General features: G+C 44.2%; 1 non-coding gene across 1 annotated transcript; it reads left to right on the top strand.

Annotated features, from left to right (window-relative positions):
- The first annotated feature begins 2526 nt into the window (after positions 1-2526).
- LOC118490030 lies at positions 2527-2632 on the top strand. The gene has a single exon (XR_004888039.1). It is a non-coding gene; the product is annotated as a small nucleolar RNA R71 (small nucleolar RNA).
- The last annotated feature ends 6969 nt before the right edge of the window (positions 2633-9601 follow it).

Genomic DNA, 9601 nt, shown 5'->3' on the forward strand with positions numbered 1-9601 from the left:
ATAAAGCAACCATCAAATATATACACAACTTCTTCAACATTCTCAACTACTATTGCAACTAAATACAATTTTTTTCTTTTTCTCTTTTCTTTTTTTTTCTTTTCTTTATAACACATCAAACTCAACCATATATACAAGAACATCAATACTACAAACTAAATCTCCTAAACCGGGTCATCTCAAAAGGTAAAATTTTTGTAGGAAGTAGGCTCGGGTCACAATCGAATGGTCTAAGGCTCAACATGGCTTTCTAAGGACCAAACCCCCACCCCTCACAATACCAAGCTCATATATGTAAGGTATGAGGTCCAACCCACCAATCCCGCACTCTCACACATCTAGACGAGGCTTCCTAAAAGTCCCCCTATCATTTTCAAAAGCATGCTAATTCTAGGATTTAACAAGTATTCACACACAAGTTCTATTAACACAACAACACACACCGCCACTCAAACAATGAAATATCAATAACAATCATGTGTGGCTCAAATCCTCACCAAGAGAAGACTAGGAATGGGTGTCGGTGTGTCAAATGGCACAATATCAAGTTTTCAAATTTTAACAATTTTCGCTCGGATTTACAAAATTTTTTTTTAATACTATCAAAAATTTCCCCCATCCCCACACTTAAGATACATTGTCCCAATGTATGGCTTTGAGGGAAGGATCGCTTTTAACCCACAACATCAGCCTTTGCTTAAACTCTCAAACCCCAAATTTCTTTTTTTTTTGAAATTTTTTTTAATTTTTATAAACAAAAGGAAACTACTAACTACCAATATTTCAAAGCTAAAGAACACAACAAGACTAAGGAAAGAGTACATTGACCTGGTGAAGTTTTCCACAACAAATGTTGTAAATGATCCAATTTCCTATCACCGCCTTCACACAAATATCTGCACATCTTCCCCACACTTGAGCGTTGCCATGGCCCTGAAACATAGAAAACTAAAGAAATAACAAGATCAGTGAAAAACCTCGGGTTGCCTCCCGATCAGCGCTAAGTTTTCAGGTCTTCAGCCAGACCGTGCCACCCCCATTTATGGTGGCTCAAAGAACCGGTTCCTATCACTTCCATCACTTCCTTGTGCCATTGAACAAAATACATCTATCTTGTTTTGACTCAGTGGGTAATCAAATACACTCTTGCTCGCCCCCATATATGTTTCTTCACGGTCCGATGGGTGTTTTTTTCTCATTCGTGGTAACACATTTTTCATACAATCACTAGACTCACCACCCTTCCTCTCAATGGACTCATAACTAATCCCTCTAGTTTGAACATCAACATACAACCTACGGTTCTTTTCGGTCATGGTAATAATCTCGTCTCTACAATTAATTTGAGCATTTGCTGTGTATAGAAACGGTCGACCTAAAATTACCCTTTGTTGTGATGCCATATTGGTAGAAGCATAGTCCAAAACTAGGAAATCCACCGGGTATTCAAATTCTCCCAACTGAATCTTAACATTCCTAACCATTCCCCGTGGACGCCTCCAACTTCCATCCGCTAAGCTCACCATGGTGTCTATACCTTCGAGTGGACCAAAGTCGTACATATCGTATAGATCGCTCGGTAGCACACTCACGCTTGCCCCGTAGTCCAACAATGCGTGAGGGATTTTTAATTTTCCCACACGGATAGGCACGATTGGCACTCCATACTCTTTATCATTCTCGACTTCGGCATCTTTTTCCAAACCTACATTCACTTGAGACGAAGAAGTTAGCAATGTTTCATTAAATTTAGTATTTGGAACGGTGCTTACCACATTGATGTTAATGCTCTTTGTGTTCTTGGGATTTGGCACCGTGTCACTTGGTAATTGACCTTTTTCTTTCTTCAATATAGCCACGTCACTCGCAAGTTGACCCATTTGAGTAGTCAATGATTGGATAGCTTTGTCACGGATTTCATCCTTTTGCATTCGAACTTCATCGAGTTGATTCCGTTTTTGCATCTCCATTTGCATGCTCTTTAGCATCTCCATCATCTCGTTTCCACCCGAAGAGCCTTGACCCGTTTGATATTGCCTTTGAAATCGTTGGTTTCCTTGGAAATTCGGGTTGGCTTGATTTGATGGATTCCCATACCGAAAATTTGGATGGTTCCTCAACCCGGGGTGGTAGGTATTAGAATTCATGTTGTAGTAATTTCTACCACCCCCTCCTTGACCTTGGCCTTGAACCGCATGGACTTCTTCGTATTGCCCTTCCAACATCCCTTGGCAATTTTCAGCCGCGTGACCTATTTCATTACACAAAGCACAAACATCATAAATTTGGTTAGTAGTTTGAACATTACCATCATCTATGGCGTGCACTTGAGGTCGGGCAATGGCCGGTTGGGCTCTTCTTGAAGCTTGAGCTTTCGTCTTTGATGTAGTTGCCATGCTTTCCAAGAACTCCCAATCATCGTTCTCATAATTTGTTCCAAAAGTCCCACCGGTAATGGACATTAGATCACGTGCATCTTCGGCACTCAACCCCTCGTGAAAGGCATTCATCAACTCCCACAATTCAATTCCATGGTGAGGGCAATTCTTTATCATCATATTGAAGCGTTCAAATGCCTCGTGAAACATCTCACCATGTTGTTGTTGGAAGCTTCTCAACCCCTTTCTTGCATCGTTAGTCTTTTGGGTGGTGTAAAACTCATCCAAGAAAGTTTGTTGCATCTCCCCCATGTATATATGGATGCCGAAGGTAACGTGTAAAACCATTTCTTCGCCTTATCTTCCAAAGAAAATTGGAATAACACCAATTTGATATCGTCGGCCGAAAACCCTTGACTCCCAAGAGTGTTGCAAATTGAGTCATAAGCCTCTAAATGAAAGTAAGGCTCCTCCGTTGCCAACCCCTTGTACTTTGGTAAACTTTGCAAAGAGTTGGTCCTTACTTCAAATGTTCGCCCTTGATCATTATGAGGAATGACTACCGGTGAAGGGTTTTGAGTGATTACCGGCCGAAAATGTGCTTCGATGCCCCTCACATTTTCTCTAAGGTGTCTCCTTGGTACACCATACCTACCTCTTGGAATAATAGGACCATTTGGCCTTGGTACTTGCCCTTGTGGTGCGATCGGTTGTTGAAACTGTTGTTGTCGCATCGGTGGGCGTTGAGGTGGTCTTTGAAATTGTGGTTGTGCATGTTGTGGCCGGACTTGTTGCAATGGAATAGGTTGTTGCATTGGTGGCCCTTGTGGTCTCGGCCGAATGTGTTGTGGTATAAGTTGTTGTTGTGGCATTCCACCAACACTTGTCGTCCCTTGAGGTTGACTTTGCACATATCCAAAGTCTCCTTGATCACCATAACCTCCATAAAAATACCCATCCTCTTCATAACCCTCAAAATCTTCAAATCCTTCATCATAACCATCTCCTTGAATTCCCGAAGTTTGCCCAAATGGGATGGTCGAATACTGAAAACCCGATTGTTGTGGTCTAAAAGATGAAGTAGTATGCACAATAATTGAATTTGGTGCAATTGTGAAAGCGGATGATGATTGACCCGTAGTTGGGGGAAAGAAGTGGGATAATGGTGGGATTGTGGTGGATGGGTTGTAGGTGATGGCGGGTTCAGCTTGAATGGTGATTGGTTGGGTGACATTGGATGGTGTGAATTCGGCGGTGGTATTAGGTAATGTGATGTTTGGTGATGGTTGCGTGGAAGTAGGTATAAAGGATGAGGATGATTGACCCGTTGTAGGTGGAATTTGAGAATCAGCCATGATGTTTCTCGGTGTGATGGGTGAAGTGGGTGAACCAATAATCTTGTTTTCTCGTACTAAAACTCCGTTTTGTCTTAGCGTTCTTTCAATTTCCAGATCAAACTGTCACACCCCCAAAATCCACACGCGGAGTACCACCGCTTGAAGGCATGACATGACCAGGATCAAGCCATCAATCATATCGAACATAGTGTATAGTAGTTAAAGTAATTCATAAAACCCAATTCAATACGATTGATGTTCAAACCAAACTTTGTTTAAGTTAGCGGAAGCATGTAAGTAAAACCCAACACAAATAATAATGTATGAAATGTCATAAGTGTTTAGCAAGCATTCACGATCCACTGCCCACAACGACCTGCTCCTTCCCAGTACAAGCTCCATAAGTACCTAAGGCCCTGCAAGGCATGCAGCAGAGAGTCAACAACTAGTTGAGCGAGTTCACAGTTAATAGTTCAGTAATGGTATAGTGTGAGTGGTAGTATGTTCGTTCGTTATGTCATGTATCGTATTAGTTTCCATCGCGGCCTCCCAGGCAGGTATGCGAAGATATTAGGGGATGTTCTTCCCAAGTATTCTAGACTAGGTTTATTTGTATCGCGACCTCCCAGGCAGGTATGCGAAGCTTAGTACATTTAGTTCGCGGCCTTCCTATGGCAGGTGTGCGAAGTCAGTCATAATATCGCGGCCAACCCTTGGCAGGTGTGCGAGGATCAGTTCAATAAGTGTTACTAGTCTAGTCATATCTTATCGTTAGGTTCTACCATCTGAGTATGCACAATAATTTATCAAATCCCATTCCCACCCGGGAACCCCATGCCTTGGCTGTGTGAACTCACCTTGGTTTGCTCGGCAGATACACAAAAGGTTTCTTGAATTAAGAGTGATCAATCACGTCCTAACAGGGTTACCACACAAGTCAGGTTTTGACTTCAAGTAATGCACGTATTAAATCATAGCAAACACGTATTGCACGTTAACAGTCAAGAGCACAACATAATCATACTTGTGCATTCTAAAATAGAAGCCCAAATGTACCCGGCCCAACATCATAAGTGGTCCAATAGCATACACGGCCCAATAACAACGTACAAATATCTTGTGCGATCGGGATTGGGTTGTACGATCCGGTTTGGGCTTGTTCGGCCCAATCAGACTAACAACAATTCAGCTTGTGCGACTCGGATGGTTGGGCTGTGAGCTTGTGCGAGCCCAACCATCTTGTGTGATCGGACTAACCTAGCCCAAATAACTATCCGGCCCAAGCAGTTGAACAAGCATGCATCTTGTGCGATCCAACAGCCTTGTGCGACTGGGAACCCCTTGTGTGGTCAGATCATCTTGTGCGACTGAAGCTTGTGCGGCCAGATCAGGTCTTGTGCCACCTGATCTTGTGCGATCAACAACTTGTGCGTTTTGGGTCCTTGTGCGACCAAGGACTCTTGTGCGATTGGTTTAAATTTCCGGAAAAACATGCAATCGGTTACAATCTTAACAATTTCCTTATTTATCATATCAATCAATTAACAAACTTCCAATCATCCAACTAGCATATCATCGATCAAACAGGGTTTTTATTATGAATTTCATATGAACCCTAACCGGTTTAATCATGAACAAACATTATAATCATTCAATTCACATGAACATGTAGCCGAGTATATCACATAATCCGATTCACTAGCACATCAACAACCACAATCCGAAACATATAACATAACAACGGATTAACATCTATCTCCAACCGATTACTTGCATGAAAGCCGATTAACATACATATAAGAATATCATTGATCATCATACATACACCTCAAATCATGCAATCAAAACAGGTAACCATACATCGTTTATAAACACATATCATACAGCACTAACCGGTTAAGAACTTGTGATGAGAATGATCCGAACAACAAGGATCTATGATCGAAAAGGGGAATGCTTCACCGCCGGCTTCGTGAGAGAAGGAGAGAAAGCTAGGGTTCTTGTGTGTGAGAATGTTATGGTAAAAGTGTAGAATGGTTACAACACATCATGTGTTAGTCGACTAGAGGGATGGGCCGGACCCAACTTGGGCTGCCCATTGATTCCGGTTACAAGCAATGCGGCCCAAATGGCCTTGTGCGCTCGAGTAATGGTTGTGCGGTTCGGATCATGTTGTGCGTTTGGGCCATTATATACATTCATACATACAAAACACAAAGCACATAATCATAACAATCATTAAATAATATAGCTCACATAAGCACGTAACGTTTCACAAAGTGGGTTCGAAATACGAGTTGTCACATTATCCCCAACTAAAAAGAAATTTCGTCCCGAAATTTGGTACGCACTCACTGAGGAAGCTAAGTAAGTTGTACGTTCACTTGTTTTCCTGGGGTGTCACATCCTCCCCCCGTTGATCTGGAATTTCGTCCCGAAATTCCGCAGTAGTAGCTTCAGCCTCAATAGTGGTTGCATTGGTTTCGAATAACTGGGGGTACTTTTCTGTCATCTGGTCTTCGCATTCCCAGGTGTACTCTGGGCCACGAAGGGAGTTCTAACGAACTCGAACAAGAGGGATTCTCTTGTTTTTGAGGACCTTAACATCCCGGTCCGTGATTTCAACTGGCTCCTCGACGAACTGCAACCGCTCCTCGATAGTGAGTTCCTTAAAAGGAACTATGAGGGTCTCATCTGACAGGCACTTCTTCAGATTCGACACGTGAAAGACATTGTGAACTGCACCGAGTTCAGCTGGTAGGTTTAGCTTGTAGGCCACTTTGCCTATTTTCTCAATGATTTCGAATGGTCCGACGTACCGTGGATTTAGTTTGCCCCGTTTGCCAAAACGTACCACACCCTTCCAGGGTGAGACTTTAAGTAAAACCCGGTCCCCGATCTGAAATTCCAAAGGCTTCCTACGCTTGTCCGCGTAGGCTTTCTGACGGTCGCTTGCTGCCGCCATGCGTTGTCGTATCTGCGCAATCTTTTCCGTGGCGTCCACTACAATCTCTTGACCCGTGATCTGACTATCCCCCACCTCTGCCCAACAGAGAGGTGACCGACATTTACGCCCGTACAATGTCTCGAATGGAGCGGCTTGTATGCTGGTATGATAACCGTTATTGTATGAGAACTCCACCAAAGGGAGATGCTTTTCCCAGCCGTTGCCGAAATCAATAACACATGCCCGAAGCATGTCTTCAAGAGTTTGAATCGTTCGCTCAGACTGCCCATCCGTCTGAGGGTGATACGCTGTGCTCATGTCTAACCGTGAGCCGAAAGATTTGTGTATAGCTTGCCATAGCTCTGACGTGAATCGTGCATCCCGATCCGAAATGATGGAGGTGGGCACCCCGTGCCTCGAAACAACTTCTTTAAGATAAACGTCTGCGAGAGTGGAGAACTTATCCGTTTCCTTAATAGTCAGGAAGTGTGCAGACTTGGTGAGTCGATCCACGATCACCCATATAGTATCATTCTCACGCTGGGATCTGGGTAGGCCTGTAACAAAATCCATGGAATTTTCTTCCCATTTCCATTGCGGTATTTTGGGTTGCTGAAGTAGACCCGCTGGTTTCTGATATTCCACTTTGACTTTTGCACATGTCAAACACTTGCCGACGTAAGTAGCGATGTGGGCTTTCATGCTAGGCCACCAGTATGTTGTTTTGAGATCGTGGTACATTTTATCCGACCCTGGATGTATCGAGTAACGAGACTTGTGTGCTTCATCCATCAAAAGTTCCCGTAATCCGCCATATAGTGGGACCCAAATACGCCCTGTTACATAGTAGGCGCCGTCTTCTTTTTGTTCCATTTGCTGCCTTGAGCCGCGTAAGGCTTCAGCCTTGACGTTTTCGGGCTTTAGTGCTTCTATCTGAGCAGTTCGTATCTGTGCAGGAAGACTGGACTGAATGGTGAGCTGCAAGGCTCGTATGCGTCTAGGTAGAGTGTCCTTTCGACTGAGAGCGTCAGCCACAACATTGGCTTTGCCTGGATGGTACTTGATGGCGCATTCATAATCGTTGAGTAACTCGACCCATCGTCGTTGACGCATTTTCAAATCCTTCTGCTTAAGAATATGCTCGAGACTCCTGTGATCGGTGTAAATAGTGCACTTGGTACCATACAGGTAGTGTCGCCATATCTTAAGCGCGAAAACAACAGCTCCCAGCTCTAAATCGTGCGTCGTGTAGTTCCGTTCATGAACTTTGAGTTGACGAGAAGCGTAGGCAATAACTTTATCCCGCTGCATCAATACACAACCAAGCCCCTGTATCGATGCGTCACAATAGACCACAAAATCATCCGTGCCCTCTGGCAATGAGAGAATAGGTGCGCTGCATAGTCTATCCTTCAGGTACTGAAAAGCCGTTTCCTGGGGACCTCCCCAACGGTAGGTGACACCCTTCTGTGTCAGTAGTGTAAGCGGCTGTGCGATCTTGGAGAAGTCTTTGATAAACCGTCTGTAGTAACCCGCCAAGCCCAAGAATTGGCGTATTTCCGTTGGTGTACGCGGTGCAGGCCAGTTCCTGATCGAATCTACCTTGGATGGATCGACATGAATCCCATCCCTGTTCACCACATGGCCCAAGAAGTGGACTTCACGAAGCCAGAAGTCACATTTCGAAAACTTAGCGTACAGCTGTTCCTTTCGTAGGAGCTCCAAAATAAGTCGTAGATGCTGCTCGTGCTCCTCCTGACTCTTGGAGTAGATCAGGATGTCGTCAATAAACACTATTACAAATCTGTCTAAGTATGGCTTGCACACCCTGTTCATCAGATCCATAAATACGGCAGGCGCATTCCTTAACCCAAATGGCATGACAAGAAACTCGTAGTGACCGTAGCGAGTTCTGAATGCGGTTTTGGAGACGTCCTCATCCTGGACTCTCAGCTGATGATACCCTGATCTCAAGTCTATCTTGGAGTAGTAACTCGACCCCTGCAACTGGTCGAATAAGTCGTCTATGCGCGGAAGAGGATAACGGTTCTTCACCGTCACCTTGTTGAGTTCACGGTAGTCGATGCACATCCTGAAGGTACCGTCCTTCTTTTTCAAAAATAACACTGGAGCTCCCCAAGGCGAAGAGCTTGGGCGAATAAAGCCTTTTTCCAAGAGCTCTTGTAGCTGCTTCGACAGTTCTTCCAGTTCGGTTGGGACTAAACGATACGGTGCTCGAGCTATGGGTGCTGCTCCAGGAGCTAACTCAATCTGGAATTCGACTTGGCGGTGAGGCGGTAAACCGGGTAGATCTTCAGGAAACACCTGAGGAAAGTCACGTACAACTGGAATATCCTCCAGCGTCGTTTCCTTTGCTGATGCGTCAGTGACAAGTGCTAGAATTGCAGTGTGCCCCTTTCGTAAACATTTATGTGCCTTTAAGAAAGAGATGATGCCAACCACAGCACCACTCTTGTCGCCTTGAACTTCGAGAGGTTCTTGACCAGCACGTGGAATACGAATGATCTTCTCACTGCATAAGATTTCTGCCTGATGTTGGGATAACCAATCCATCCCAATAACGATATCAAAACTACCCAAGACTATGGGAATAAGGTTAATCGGGAAAGCTTGACCGGCTAAGACAATACTACAATCCTCGACTACTTGCGTGGCTTCTAAACTCTTACCATTAGCTAGTTCTACTACATGCTTGGTGTTTAGGGGTGTTGGTACACGTTTTAACAATTTACTGGCTTGCACAGATATATAACTTGTATTCGCACCGAATCAAATAAAACAGTAACATAAATATCGTCGAGGAGAAACTTACCCATAACCACATTGGGATCATTCATTGCGTCGCCCCGACCCAGCACAAAAGCACGACCTCGAGCTTCGTTGCCATTGTTGTTGTTGTTTCCCCCGTTGTTCTTGTT

The sequence above is a fragment of the Helianthus annuus genome, chromosome 2, assembly GCF_002127325.2.
Source record: "Helianthus annuus cultivar XRQ/B chromosome 2, HanXRQr2.0-SUNRISE, whole genome shotgun sequence".
NCBI lineage: Eukaryota > Viridiplantae > Streptophyta > Magnoliopsida > Asterales > Asteraceae > Helianthus > Helianthus annuus.